This window comes from Amia ocellicauda, chromosome 7, assembly GCF_036373705.1.
Source record: "Amia ocellicauda isolate fAmiCal2 chromosome 7, fAmiCal2.hap1, whole genome shotgun sequence".
Taxonomy (NCBI): domain Eukaryota; kingdom Metazoa; phylum Chordata; class Actinopteri; order Amiiformes; family Amiidae; genus Amia; species Amia ocellicauda.
This window is the reverse complement of record NC_089856.1, coordinates 39,469,036-39,485,288: the sequence shown is the minus strand read 5'-3', so window position 1 is coordinate 39,485,288 and position 16,253 is coordinate 39,469,036. Positions and strand designations below refer to the sequence as shown.

Genomic DNA, 16,253 nt, shown 5'->3' with positions numbered 1-16,253 from the left:
AGTACTTTATGGACAGCAACATAAACAGAAATGGCTGAACACGTTTTTTAAATTCTGAGCATACAAACTGCCTAACGTGGACTGTACCAAAGATGGATAGATACATCCATAAACAGAGACACATTACACATTTTAATCTCAGGTGCGACTAAACTGCAGCAGTAACAAAAAATAGAAACTTCTCATGGAAAGAAAATACTTTAAACAAACAGCAATTGTTACTATTATTCAGGGCCTTCATATTGCGAATTCTACCAAAGTCGTTTTAAATGTTTTAATTATTCATTTTATATTTTATTGGTCAGTTTATGATTCTGTAAGTTGATTTGTAGAACATTCAGAGAGAAATACTTTTTTATCAACTTTGTAAGACGACTGACTTCCTCATGTTGTCATATAAGGTGATTGTTTCTCTGTGTGTCCCGCTTTACATTATTCAAAACGCAAATGTTCGTTATTCTGAGGGCAGTGCTGAAACCAGAATTAGAAACAGGAACTGAAGATGGTTGTGGTTAGCTCTTATTTTCCCTCCACACATTGATATCAAGATTTAATTAGTTCAGCATCATCATGGGAGGTATATATGTATATGTGTAGGTTTGTGTGTGTATGAATATTAATTGAAATTCAAGTAAAAGACTGTTCTTACTACTGAAGATTAGCATTGATAAGCGCAACATATTTAACAGTTCTGCAAGTTGTTAACACAAAAAGTATGTTAATGAAAACCTTTTAACAAGTTCACAACTGATTGCACAGCTAGCCGGGCCTTTAACAGATAGTGAAAGAGACCTGATAACCTACAGAGGCCTTGCTGTGTTAAAATGAAACCTAGACATAGAGATAATGTAACAGTGATGCATCAGCCAGTACAAAATGGAGCAGACAGAGGCAAATCCGTATATGGTCACCTGGCCTTCTGTGACAAGCAGAACCTGACAAAGATGGTAATCTGTTGATGTTCATGACATGGACACAGAAATACTGTAGGGAAGTTGGTAGTTCTGTAATTTTTGACAATGCTTATTTAGTAACGCAGCGAGGTGCATGAATATATCTACCACCAGAGTAAGTTGGTCTTCCTGTGTGTGTGTCATTCTTGTATTACCAGACTGAGAGCTGCAGTTTTCAAGGAGTTTTCTGTTCCTCTAAATAAACACCTGCAAAAAAAATAAAAAAATAAAAATAAAATAAAATATATATATATATATATATATATATATATATATATATATATATATATATATAAAAAACAACACATGGCAGAATTGTAGATTGCACAGGTTATTATTCAACATTAAAGCAAGAAAATAAATTACATTCGGCACCAAAAAAAAAAGAAAAAAGGTGACGGCAGCTGCAGAAAATGAAAAGGTTTAGGGGTTTACAGGGTTATTTGCATACTTGTAGATGGAATTTTTTGTTATTTTTAATAGGGGGATTCCATGACAAGTTTCTAGTTTCAATAAAGTCTTAATCTGTTTCTTGTTAGAATGTGGTTATTGTCTATGCTGAAGCATTGAATACATTCAAGTAACATGCAGCATACTTCAATAGTAGAGCATCAATACCTCAGCTGCTAATCTTTGCTAGTTAAATTGATTTAATTTCATGATTCTGTTTCATGAGCTAAATACATTGCAACAAAATGTGACTAATCTAAGTGCCCAGACATCTTTTAAAGTGCTTTATAACGGATCTGAATGTGTGGCGATTTTAGCATGAGAAAATTGCTTAATAAAGGGAAAATAAATGCTCTCTCTATCTATCTAATCACTTTAGCTATTCTGTTTAACAGGCTTATTGAGCAATGCAACATTCTTCTGCAAAAACATTTGAATAATCCACCAGAAGAGGTGACAGTGCACCATTACAGAATGCATTGAAATACCCCAAAATGCATTATACAATAATTTGTTTATAATCTGTATCTCCACAAGTACTTCCAAGTTAAATGTGTTGCTCTCTAGAGCATAATTTAAATTAGGATGTCTTGGTTATGCTTTTATGTATTTATGATTGGTTACCACCCCCTCAGCTTGTTTCTCAGTGTATCTTTCCTCTATATCTTCTGCATTCTTTCTGTATTCTTTGTCATTTTTCCTTATTAATCTGAAAAGTTTAATATTGCAGATTGTCTGGACTGCCCTTCTTCATGCCTTGCATTTTACAAAACACTATGTGATTTACACAGTGCCATAAGGACCACAACAATAAATATAAAATAAAATCCTATAGTAATTATCCCATAATATGAAATATGTAGGTAAAGTAGCATTCTAGTTCAGTGTAAATTTCCATTTCCAGATTGTCCAGTTTCAATGTATGGCCTTTTGAGCAGACTTTTAAGAAGAGGGATGTATCACATGATACGAACTAGCTGTGCTTGCCAGGCACAAATATCCAGACTACAGGCGATTATTGTGTATGTGCTTATTCAGGCGAATCCACCGGGAGCTGGCGAGTGACTGTCAAAGTGACCTCTGACATAGATCGGTTGAGATTTGACTTTCAAGGGGACACAAGAAAAGCAATTTCTTTGTGGAGCTGCTCGTGCTTGGTGTCCATTTCTTGGACTCTTGTGTAATAAACAACTGCAGCTTCCATCCCCAGAAACAATCTGCAAGAGAGAATGGGAGTAGTATAGGAATGCAAAATATAAGCTGAAGAGCCTGCATAACAGCTACTTTGACCATTGATTATGAATGGAACTCTCTAAAAATGTTCCTTAGCAAATACATTTTGTTAAAAGCATTATGAACTCAAAAGAGTTCCTTAAAAGCTATGGATGAAGGGTTTATCTTATCATGTTAGACACCTTGGTGACTAGTTTTCATTTTGCAGTTTTCTGGGTAGATCTTTCCAAACCGAAATATCTGTTATCTAAAGCAGTTGATAAGGACCTGGCTTTCGCATTATCTCCTTTCTTAACTTAAGAAAAAAAAAAACAATAAAAAAACACTTATCCTATAACCATCACATGGTGATCAATGTGAGTGATTTGTTCATTCAGATACTCTCTGGAATCTGTGCTAAAAATACTTAATTATTTATTTTACAACAACAACAACAACAACCACAAAAAAATAATAATATATATATATATATATATATATATATATATATATATATATATATATTATGGTGCATTGAAGCTGTGAGGTGTGTGTACCTTGTGGAAAAGGTGTCCCTCACAATTTGAGTTTGAGGACTGTGACTAAAGTATTCCTTTTTCTGACTGTGAAATAGTTGTATGTTTAAACGTTGTAGGTGCAGCTCTTTATTTCAACTTTTTAAGTCAGTGGGAGGTGCAAGGGGGGAAGTTTGCAACATTACTTTCCTGTGTCTGTGATCATTGTTTTCTTTGAGAAATCCTGTCACTTCTATATGTGAGAGGGCATGTATTCAAGGATAAAGCTGTGTACCCCATTTCACAAAAGCTGCTCTGTGATTGGTTGTCTTTTAATAAATAGAAAACAAATCAACGTCTTAGAACTCGAGACTCTACTGCTGTACAGCCTTGTTAGGAAAAGAAATTACCTTACCGATGACTAATACTCCTGTCTTTGGTATCCGTGTGCAAAGCCCTTTCAGAGTTTAAATATGCCTTTCTATTCTTTGGAAGCATATTTCTGGACTTTTCCCAGTTCCCAATATTAGTCTTGATGCTTTATTTCCATTTCATTATAGATTCAGCTTCTTTTCTCTTAAACTTAATATGCGTTTGGAAAAACAACATCATAAAGCTCTGTATTTAATTAAAAACTAATTAAAACTGCTTTACAAAATAAAGAGACTTAATACAATATTTATATAAACTGCACAGAGCAGTTTTCAAATGTATAAACTGAAAACATCCTTTATGTTGACTGTCAATACATTTGTTTTTTACAAATTACAGATGTTAAATGATATGCACCATAGGCAAGAAAAACAACAAAAAACAAAAAAATAAAACCACCAAAGAGTCAATGATCAAATCAAATGTAGTAGATCTTGAAAGATCAGAATCAAATGGTAGCCATGCGAAGTGAAGTACATGGTGTTCATAGTGCTGTCAAAAAATACATTGTAAAGCCTAAGTTATTATGGTTTATAGATCTTAATTGTGGGCTTTTAACTTTGATCCGTGCCCTGTGTCAATGGTTCAGGTTAATTTGACAGGACCTGCCATTAGTTCAGATCAATCTGATAGAAGTTGAAACATATACCCTTACCTACGCAAAAAAGATCTGCTTCAAAATCCCTTCCAGATGCCTGCTTATAACCTGTATGACTGCAAGATTCCCACAGGGAAAAATCGGCAGGATTTCTTTACCACAGAATTATAAAAGGATTCATGAAAGTGTTCTGCAGGATACTTATAGGAAACAGTAATGAGTTTGGCCCCACGACTCTTGAAGTGATTTCTGCCTATATCCAGCAGGATGGCTTTTGTGTAGGAAGAACAGCACCTCTGAAACAGGACTTCGCACATCAGTCCGAGGTTTGACTCGGAGAATGACATTAAAAAGGAATGAATGCCACATCTATCTTTGGCAATGAGAACTGAGGGGTTTCCATTGCTGCCAAGTGTTGTTTAAATCTATTGAGACCAGGCTTTGAAACTGTCTGGTTTACCTTGCAATAAAAGGTAACATGAAATAACTAAATGGAAAAAAATAAAACCTGTAAAACAAAGTGGGAATTAAAAAACTGATGGTGCGTCATGGTTAATTGCCTTAAGTGCTGTTACTCTAGCCTGAATTCCACACAAGCTACGGCTCGTGCTCTTTACACCTCCGCGCTTCCTAAAGTTGTAATGGCTCCTTTTTTGGTTGCACGATATCTCCTGGGCTGGATACAAATCCCCAGTTTGAAATTAAATTTCATTCTGAGCCTTTCTAGATTATAAATATTTATGAAAGTCAAAACTAAACATTCACACTCAGGCATCAGGAAGATATATATCAAACGGGCTGACACAGCTGAGGACTCTTGCTAAAAGCCAGTTAAAAGCCCACACATACAATCTGATGTATTATCTGATTGGAAAGTCCATGGCAACAGCATTTGTGAATCTCTCAGTGAAGCACTACAGTTCAGAGGTTATTATATGCTTTACATATCAGATGGACTGAACCAAAAGCAGCTGGTAGCAGGGGAAGCAGGGGAATTCCATTTGAACTGCTTTCACTTCTCTCCTCGTGTTGCTGGGCACTAATAGGATCTGTGCTCAAACCAAGCCTGACTTACACCATTTAGGAAAGAAAGAGGTGTGCTGTTAAAAACCCGGTAAGTGAAGGTTAAAGCAGGCTGTGTCTTGTGAGTATTTCTTTAGTTCTGCACAGTTGAAAAGGCCAGTCTAGTCTACAAACACCCAGTGCTTCCTGGTAGGGCTGGCTTTTAGGGGAGGGGCAAAATCAGGCAGCAACGCAGAGCACACAGCAGTGATAAGAGTCTGCAAGGCTATATGCAACAGCCTCCTACTGCAGATGAATGTGTAGAGACTGTAAGAATGCTTTTTCTGACAGAAGCCTGAGCTGGTTCATTTAATTTCTCTGTCATCCTCAAATAATGAATTCCACAGTGCCTTGGGCACTGCCTCGACTGTCTGGTTTGATCTGAAAGCAGACAGAAAATGTGAGAGGTAAGTTTAATTTGTTGTTTGTTTTTTGTATTATATTTTTTATTCCATTGACTTTGCTGTTGTGGAGCTCAGGGGCTGAGTGTAGAGAGAAGGAAGTGGGAGTCTGCTTGCACTGGCTTATTTTATCAGGTTGTGGGGCTAGGTTACTGCGGTTTACGGTTTCATATCACACACCATCTATAGCTGGAAAGAAAGCAGAAGGTCACAGCTGCAGATCTGTATAAAGCAGTCTCTTCCTGTCTGAGCTCTGCAGGCACACACCACAGCACAGCTAGAAAGCTGTTTTTCAACTGATCAGAGACAGAGAAACAGGTGGATAGCACACCGGCATCTTTGCAGAGTCTCAATTCTGGCCAAACGATGACACGTTTTGTTAACTGCAGAACTTGTGAGTTCCATTTTGAGTGAAGGTTTTTTTTCATCCCTTTTTTTCAGTTTTGTTTGTTTGTTTTGGTCTTGTTCATAATCCTACAAAGGCAGCTTGTTTTGCGTATGATCCAAATATGTGCTCTGAAAGGTTAACTCTCTGCCTACTGCATATAAATTATGCGTGACATGTTTAGCTGTGTTTCCTTATATGGCAAGTGCTGTATTTCAGTACAGTATGGGTCTGCCAAGCTACTGGGATGGAAGACGCTCTGCTAATGTGGGTTTTCACTTTTTATAGTGCGTCACTCCCGAACTGTAAGGAAAGTAAGTAAGTGCCATAATTGTTTTGTGGAGAGAGGAAGAGAAAGGAGGTTGTGTGTGTGTGTGTGTGTGTGTGGGGGGGGGGGTGTTGGAAAATATCTTTACTTTCTTTCCTTGCTAGAGAAAAGTTACTTTGCTAGAAAGGGAAATGCTGTATGGATTGCACAAGTTCATTTAAAAGTTGTTGAAAAAAAAAAATATATATATATATATATATTTTAAGGCCAGAGTTAAGAACTGGTCTGTAAAATCTCATCATATAGAATAATTTCAGATAGTTTCTGCCTATAAAGCAGTGGCTCCAAAAATGTTGCTTTAAACGATTTGTTTACTTTCTTTTCCTCAGTTATTTGGAGGCCCAGCCTGAATAGTGGTGTTCTGTTTTTCACAGAATCCACACAAACAATATGGATCTGTACATTGCAGCATCACTGCAGAAGTATTCGAGTCTTAAAGGGTATTATTATTATTATGGATGAATATTATCAACCCCTTGGATTCTGCATTAGCATTAGAATACGACCGTGGCAGAAATTGCATCAGTGATGTGTGTCTCTCTACCACACCCACCTTTTCAAAGCTTCTGTCATTTGCAAGCGTGCTTGGGCACCAACATGTACAAGCAACTATAGATAAACACAGCATGCACTTGTTCATTAGCACAGCAACGCCTGAGACAGCATGACCCAGGAAGAGGTCTGTGTTCCTCCTGCTCCAGAGATCTGCCGTCTGCCTCGGGAACAATAGAGAGCTGGGTACACCCCAGGTAGCTGTGCTTTTGTCTGAAGAAGATACAGCCGAGTTCTGTCCTTGGGGATGGGAAGACCGATCCACGAACAGCTAGCCATCCTGAATTTAAATAAACAGAGCAGCACTCCTAGACCTAGACAATGTTTTACTTTTTCGCAGCTTGATTGATTATTTTTTAATGGAATGTGATCTAATTTATGTTGATGTATATTTTGATTTCATATCTTGAGTCTTTTATTAGAATCAAGGCATCGTAAGCAGAAAAACAAAACAATACAGCAAGGTCATGTTCTTGAAAGGTGTTTTTTTTCTTCTTCAGAAAACAAACCTTGAGGCATATTGGTGTTATTTTTTTCCTACAAAGAGAACTATCCTTTGTAGATAGGTGGCAAGATGTACTGTTACTTTATGAAAAAAGTTAATGTTTAAATACATTTTGTTTCATGCACTGTAGGGTATGTCAACATTGCAGCACAATATGATAGTTTTAGAATGAAGATGTAATTTATATTTGCTTTCATGCATGTTTAGCAAAGGGATATTAGAGTGGAATGCTTATAATCCTTTTAAATGGAGAAAGAACAGAGTAAGAACCAGTGATTAGCAAACAGGCCAGGCCTGAACACTTCTTCATTACCGAATTATTGTTAAATTACTGTTTTCAATTTCAATGGGAGAGCAATCAGCACCCAGACTGAAACACAGACATATATATCCTGTAATTTGGAAGGATTATGGCGTTACACACACTTAAGTTTTCACTTTTAATTATCTGCATTATTGTAATGTTACATTTAGTATCTTCAGTGATTGTGGTGTTGAAGCATTTTGATGTTTTGCAGACAACAGAATTACAGAGCTTCAATAACACCAACCAACCAGTGTTTCTGGTGAAGAATTTCTTTCTCAAATGGTTCCACCTGCATAGCTAATATATAACAGAGTGACTGGCAGTGTTTCTGCTACATTTTCTGGTTGGCAGCTCTTTTCGAATCAATGTCTCCGACAGAACGGACTTGTAGCAGGACCACTCTTATTTAGCGTTGTGAGTGGAGTCACTGTCTATGTCTGTGTTCATCTCAGGCCGCAGCCACATGTTTACAGTACGTGCCCTGCAGTTTCTAAAGTGTCTGTCAAGTTTTCACTTCCACTCACTGGGACACCCCTCCTGGTGCATTTGTATGTGACAACCTGACAATTAACGCATTGTCTAAGATTCCATGGGTGTGATTATGGAATGAATTGCTGTTCTGTGTCCCCCGTGCAACTGTAGCCATCTGCACAATTGTAGGTGTACTCGTACATGACAGGGGAACAATATCGCTCTTATTTCCTGATGCGTAGACGGCACCATGTTTGTTATTTGTCTCATGCTTATCTTTTTTATTTTTTACATTTTCAATGCGGTTGTGGTATTTCTAAAGGGGTTGTTAAAGTAGTTTGTTTTTTTATTCACCTGTAGATTATCCACAATTTGTAAGTGGGCTTTATTATTTTTCAGGAAAATATTATTTCAGGTGAGGCCTGTGGGCACGCTGTAGTTTACAAAGAGGGCTTGTCTCGGTGCAGGGCTGGTAAAGTGATGCTTCTTCGAGAGAGTTAGCCAAGGAATGAGAGCAGCTCTTCTTTTTGTTGCCCCATTAGATATTTAAAGCACAGTAAACAGCCGTGGTCTTGGTGTTACATTTCGGCCAAAAGCATAACATGTCACTTTTCATAATAGAGTCCCAAACTCTACTAGACTGCTAAAAGGGGTATATTTTGCTTGGAAAAACTACATTAAGAGATATTTGTTTATTAATGTATTTGTTGGGAATTGAAAGGGAGGATTTAATTTGGTAAATAACTGAAGTGGGTCCTTCTAACTGATCAGGTGTGATGTATGTTGAATTTGCCAGGCAGCGATACAAGTTTTTGGATGCAATAACTCCTCATTTACCCCCCTAACGAGCAAATAATTAAATTCATGAATAATCCAGCTGAAGTTCTACATTGTCAGTGTAGGTTACCTGTGCTTTCCAAATGATCAGAACCCGGAAAGGCTCCCCACTCAATTCGGACTGCATTATTTAAAACAATTGCACAAATCTAAACTAAACTGATTAACTCCCTGTAGTTTCACGTCCATCTCGCAGAGCTTGAACATTACTCGTAGGACACACATCACAGAAAATGACCAAACACCCTTAGCTCTGCTTGCACGCTCTCTCTCTCTCTCTCTCTCTCTCTCTTTCTATTTTCTGTTTCCTTAATAAAGTGGCATTTAGGCTGAAGGTAATGGTGAGTGCAAAGTGCCAGTGCTGCCCACAGTAACTCCCAGCTGAGACCTTGCAGTCTGAGGAGTAGGAGGGAGGAGGCGGGTTCTGGCCAGGAAGGATAATTAGGTTTCAGAATATAAAACTTACTGAAGCTTTTAGTGGCACAACCATATTATCAAGCTTCCAAACACGATCAAATACACCATGAATATATGCCTTCTGCTTGTTTTTGTGGAGTCTTGTATTTACTGTTAATAATAATAATAATAATAATAATAATAATAATAATTGTTGTTATTATTTTTATTATTATAAGAAGAAGTAGTAATATTATTAATATTAAAAATGTGTGTGAATTGTATACAGCCGACAGCAGTGTGTATGGGTTATGCTGTATCAGTTATGTTATTTTATGCAGCATCTTCCATGAAAATACATCTCCGTGGGCTGGCCAGACTAACTGGAGAAATGTGTTGCAAACAGCCACAGGACAGAAGCTAACAGTGTTTGACTGCTGATGAACCTCTCTAGCAAATAGTAGGTTGAGAATCTGCAGCATAGTCCCTCCTTTCCATTAGAAAATAAAAAAAAATATATATATATACACTCACCTAAAGGATTATTAGGAACACCATACTAATACTGTGTTTGACCCCCTTTCGCCTTCAGAACTGCCTTAATACTACGTGGCATTGATTCAACAAGGTGCTGAAAGCATTCTTTAGAAATGTTGGCCCATATTGATAGGATAGCATCTTGCAGTTGATGGAGATTTGTGGGATGCACATCCAGGGCACGAAGCTCCCGTTCCACCACATCCCAAAGATACTCTATTGGGTTGAGATCTGGTGACTGTGGGGGCCAGTTTAGTACAGTGAACTCATTGTCATGTTCAAGAAACCAATTTGAAATGATTGGACCTTTGTGACATGGTGCATTATCCTGCTGGAAGTAGCCATCAGAGGATGGGTACATGGTGGTCATAAAGGGATGGACATGGTCAGAAACAATGCTCAGGTAGGCCGTGGCATTTAAACGATGCCCAATTGGCACTAAGGGGCCTAAAGTGTGCCAAGAAAACATCCCCCACACCATTACACCACCATCACCATATTTGTAAACCCTAGAAATGGTTGTGCGTGAAAATCCCAGTAACTGAGCAGATTGTGAAATACCGTCTGGCACCAACAACCATGCCACGCTCAAAATTGCTTAAATCACCTTTCTTTCCCATTCAGACATTCAGTTTGGAGTTCAGGAGATTGTCTTGACCAGGACCACACCCCTAAATGCATTGAAGCAACTGCCATGTGATTGGTTGGTTAGATAATTGCATTAATGAGAAATTGAACAGGTGTTCCTAATAATCCTTTAGGTGAGTGTGTGTATGTATATATATTGAAATATATATAAAATTATCAATATCAGCCTGTATATATATATAGTGCTGGGAATGATATGAGAAGCCTTATTACTGGAAATGCTTGTTTTAAGAGCAGCTCTGAAGAACAATGATGCTGATCATATTTATTAAAAGTAATTGTTTTTCCAATATTGTGGGTTTCTTCCTAAATGGATGCATTTTTGCAGGAGAGCAGCAATCAGAGTGTATAGTCTTGCCTTGCACCATGTGCTATTGCACGCAGGCCACAGAGAGAATACGCCTTCATGTGCACATCCTGAACCCTAATCCGCCCGGCGCTGTCAGTTAGCTACAGTATCATTTAACTTTCAATCATGTGTAGCCTAGTATAGTTTAGCTTTTGTGTGTTCAGGGTGACTGAAGACCCTGCTCTCAAGTCTAAAGAATGTCTCTGGGTCACACATCAGTGCGCTTGCTCTTCCGAACAGGCCCAGCTTGTACTGTTCCTCATCTCCAGCTGATCAACATGAGAGAGCTGGGTTTTCACTGAGTTCTGAGAGTTTTATATAATAATTCTGTGTATGGTTATTGGTAAGCATGGTGTTCGTCTTCATGTTTTAATAACAAAAAAGTGCAATTCAGTATATTTATGGCATAAACATTGCACAGTTCCATACCAGATCTTATAACAGTCATGAGCCTGCAGTGGTATTATTGTGGGCACTGCAGTATAAAGTGCTGAGCTACTTTACTTCTTGCAAGCTCTTGTGTATTCAATAGACATGTACTTGAAAAACGTACCATGAATATTGGCATACACATGAACATGTTGTTATTATATTTTAACAGAGTGCAGAGATATGTATCAGTATAAAATCCTGATGTTAAAATGTAGAGGGTGTGTGACAGACCACAAGAGGTTTAGGGAGAATAGAAAGCTCTATTTGTTGTCGTTTTGTTGTCTCACAGAGAGATGAAAAGTTATTGTTGCATTTTGCAGGACAAGAAACCCAACTCATACACTCAGGCCACCTTTTGTCTGCAATTATATAATTTGTTTTCAAATCCATATAGACCCCCCTTCCCCCTGCCTCTTTCATCCCCCTGTAGGCTATTTTATGTGTTCGAGTGTATCATTTACCTTTTCTCTTTAAACCTGCAGCGCCCTGTAATAGTATGCACTTTTTCCATAAATGTTATCATTTACTACGATCTGTTTATGTTCAAAATCCTGTTTTTATGGAGTCAGATACGACCATGTGGCTTCCCCAGCTCTGGAAGTCATTCAAGGTGAAAAGATGGCGTGCAGCTACTTTTTTTTTTTTTTTTTTTTTTGCATGTCTGTATTGCTTTCAGATGTGGAGCCTTTTTGCTAATGTTTTATTACAGGGTGTAGTGAGGGAAATGTGGTTTGCTCATTTTTTTATAACTGCATTTCCATGTGCCTCTATTTATGTATCTCACTGTATGGAGCAGTTACAAGAAGTTAAAACAATATAGATCTAAACAGGGAATGTAAGACAATCTGATTTCCACACGACAGACAAGCGGTCACAAAGCACAAAGCTTATGCATTGGGGAGGCTGAAATCATTGAGAAGCAGGGCCTGGATTTGTCTTTTCTTTTAGTTTTTTCCCCTCAGCTGCACTGCAATATAAATATGCTCTGTGTGTGAACGTCACAGAAATATTAATGGTAATATTGCATCTTCCCAAAATATGAAATGTCGGTTGATTGGTTTGTTTTACAGAGAAATAAAAAATGATGGTCAAATAAAAAGGAAATCACAATTTTGTATAGGTAGCAGTATTAATTACATTTCACTTAAAATGTGTTTAAGAATACTGTAAAACGCTAAAATAATGTAAAACTGGCTTCAGATCTTCGGGATGAAGTTTCCATAAGGAAGACCTAAGCAAGCTGCCTGCGTAAACAAATTTTATTAGGAAGATTTGCAGATTATCAAATTGCAGTCTTAAAATAGATGAAGCAGAATGCACGTAACCGTGTGTCCAGCCATCTCTGTAATTAATCTGTTTTAATACAGACATGTAAACAGGATGTGTGTATTTTTAATTTTCACAAATATATTTGTGATGGACTGTTAGGTGAAGAGTTTGACATCTGATTAGCATGCATCCAATAATGAACCTGTTACTTTATTGCCCTAATACCCATGACTGTTTGTTTTGTTCTTCATTGCGGCGTGATATAGACAGTATTTCTTCCGAATCTTTGCCGAGTGATCTAAAATAAGACTTTGCACATTCCAGCTTGCATGTTGCCGTGTTCCCTTCTGCAGAGAGAAAGGCGAGGAAGCTCTGATTACAGTTAATACTGGGTTTACCTGTGAAGCGGAGCAGAAAGCAGGTTTGTAAAAATACAAATCTGTCGTCGTGCAGAGCAGAGACCAAGATAAATAGTGTGGTGCATCACAGAGGGGTTACTGTTTGAGTTCAGAGCTGGTGCAGTAGATGTTCAGGTCACCTGATTGTCCGTTATGGGTTTGTTGCATCTGTCTGAGTGGTTTTCAGTTTCTAAAAGGTGAGGATATGGCATTTAGAGATCAGACGAATCCTGCCTTTTCATTGCGTGCATCAGGTTACAGAATCACATCTTCTGTTTGTCCTGTTTTTTTTTACACATATATATACAGACGGGTGACAAATTAAAGGAAAAACCAACATAAACTGTCTCAGAAAGGTGTTGGGCACCATGAGCCGCCAGATCAGCTTCAATGTTCTTGGCACAGATTCTACGAGTCTCTGGACTCTACTGGAGGGATGAACACCATTCTTCCAAAAGATATTCCCTCATTTGGTGTTTTGATGATGGTGGTGGAGAGCACTATGTAACACTTCGGTCCAAAATCTTCCATAGGTGTTCAATTGGGTTGAGATCTGGTGACTGTGAAGGTCATAGCATATGATTCACATCATTCTCATACTCATCAAACCATTCTGTGAGCTCTCGTGCCCTGTGGATGGGAGCATTGTCATCCTGGAAGAGACCACTCCCATCAGGATAGAGATGTTTCACCATAGGATAAAGGTGATCACTCAGAATAACTTTGTAATGGCCCGTAGCGTTCTCTTGGTTTCGCCACACATGCACTCACCCACTCATCGAGAACATTATCCAGTTGAGCAGTCTTTGTGACTGAAGCTCCTGCCATTCGTGTCGCGACTCCTTCAAAGTCACTTAGATGCGTTCTTCTTGCCATCTTGCATCTTGATAAGGGCCTCTGCTAAGAAAGAAATAATAATAATAATCTTGATCCAAAATCGAGGTCAACTGGGCATGCCACAGAGCATGATAGGATGTTAATTGCTTAATTGTATCATGTAGAACACCTGTTTGGAGGCATCTGCATTCCTTATGTTCCTCCACTCATTTATTCAGGTTTTTCCTTTAATTTGTCACCTGTCTGTATATACGAGTTTGAAATGGAACCTGAGAGGTGTGTGGTATTTACAACATGTCAGGGACCAGATTTAATTCGTAAAAAAGACATTCCCTTATGCCAGTTTACCTGGGTACATTTGCCACAGATATTTGTGTTTTGAACACTGTTTTACCATAGTTCAGCATGCTTTCACTGTGCCTGACTAAGCTGGTCCACGAGTAAACCATGGTATACTATAGTAAACATGCCTTAGATTAATTTTTCATAAATATCATGGCATTCCCATAGTCTGTTGCAGTAAAGTTAAACTTACATATGGACTTACATATGGATATTGTGTCTACAGGCTAGTACACACAGTAGAGCCAAACTCTTGTAGATTTTATAGGTCTCTTTGCATCATCAAGCACTGAATACATTGAACACATTGTAGTTTTGACTAAATAAGCCCAATATTGTCCTCAGTTAATTAGGTTTGGCTAGAACAAAAATCTGATAACTTGGTGGCTCTCCAGGACAAAGGTTAGTCAGGGCTGTAATCTGATGTAATGGGTTCAGTTTTATAATAGAGAGCAGAAAGCCATTCATTTCTAATGTAGGCATCATGTTCAGTGATACTATTATAAACTGGGTGAAATAAGACAGTGTTTTTTTCACGCATTTTACCTTTGATATTTTGTTTAATAGCAGCAGGTTTAAAATCTCCTATTACTTGGGGTGCTTTTTTATTTTTAACAAATCATAATATTTCCTATGTAGAAATAAAAAAGACAACATACATAGATGACTCCTGTGTATCAGAGAAAACAGCAAGTTCAAAAGTTATGAGTTACAAAAGCTGCATTTACAGATCCGCCAGGATGTCAGGCTCTGGGGAAAAGCAGGGATCACAGCTTTTTTTTCCCCCCCTAATTTAGTGTTTAATAAATCACAGCCAGATGTTGGAATTTAAAAAGTGCAATGTCGAAATGTAGACTCCCCATTTCAGCCAAGTAGGCCACTCAGAGGTGCAGAGTCAGTGTCACGCAGATAAACCTCCATTGTAGCCGTGCCTTCATTTGATTTCTCCGTCTCTGCAATCAAGATCGGCAAAACCACACAGTGCAACCTTAACTAAAAAAAGTGAGAGAGAGAGAGAGAGCGAGAGAGAAATCCAGTCACCTTCTTAATATTTAATGACTTTGTAATGGAATTGCCTCTTTTTCTCAGACTGTGCTGAGATTTTACCCGAGCCTCTTGACAGCAGTGTGATCTTTGTATCCTCTGAATGGCAAAAGCCCCAACGTTGAAAAAAGGTCAGAACAGAGACTACGTTTGTTGATATTGGACCTGCCTGGACCATATTGACAGTCTGCTGGCTGAATGGAGTGATTTTCCTGCGCCGTGTGCTCAGGAGCTGACTGAGTGGGTCTGTCTGTGGAGAGGCAGAGCCCCACAGGAGAGAATAGGAAGTAAAACGGAACGGGTCAGGAGATCGTACCATTCCCAAACACCCCTTTTCCTTTTTTATTCATGGGTGTGAGGTGGAACATAGTCTGCGCCTGAGACAGAACAGTCTGAGCAGAAAGCAGGCCGGCTATAAAGTGAGCTGCAGTTTGGAGGAGGCTTTTACTTCTTGTGAACAGGCAGGTGCCTTTGCCACTGAAGGAGAAGAGTATTTAATTATTTTCATTTATTTTAAATGTGTATCTTATGTATTGTTATTGTTGGTCTGATCCCCATGTTGCATGTTGGTTAAATCCAACAAACCCACATGGTTGTTCTCTCGCAAATGAATAAGTCCCATCTAATTGGGCATTTTCTCTGCTTATTGCATAGTAATGAAAGTCTGACAGGGGCGACCTTTCATTAGACAACCCACACTACTGGCTTGCTGCCCAGAATATTGCTGCAACACTGTCTGTCATTGGTTGTCTTCCAGTTGTGCATTGCTTTACATGGGGAAATGCTCCCCCCTCATCACTTTTTGTCTTTTCTTTTTTTTTCCTATTTCTAATTGAATAAAACTACAAAGGCTGGCTGCAATATGCTTAACTGTAAGTATGGTGTATGCTTTCGTTTTTTTAATAGATAACCTTTTCAGTGGATGCACGCAAGTCCCAGACATATGGGTTGGGGAAGTTTGGGGGAATCTTGCTAAAGCAGTTAAAATGCTCC

The 16,253-nt window shown here is 38.4% G+C and overlaps 1 protein-coding gene across 33 annotated transcripts in view; it reads left to right on the top strand.

The window, feature by feature from the left end:
* The window catches only part of LOC136753423 (muscleblind-like protein 1), a 101,559-nt gene that overhangs the window by 30,297 nt on the left and 55,009 nt on the right, over window positions 1–16,253 (top strand). For 3 of the 33 annotated variants that reach the window (XM_066709527.1, XM_066709516.1, XM_066709513.1), the window contains exon 1: window positions 5,372–5,629. The exons of 4 other annotated variants lie outside the window; for them this stretch is intronic. The gene's annotated coding sequence lies outside the window, so the exon portion shown is untranslated. Of the gene's footprint in view, window positions 1–5,157; window positions 5,275–5,344; window positions 5,630–5,921; window positions 6,018–6,254; window positions 6,323–16,253 lie in introns of those variants that run through there. 26 more of the 33 variants (XM_066709528.1, XM_066709510.1, XM_066709509.1 and 23 more) reach the window with 20 other exon arrangements.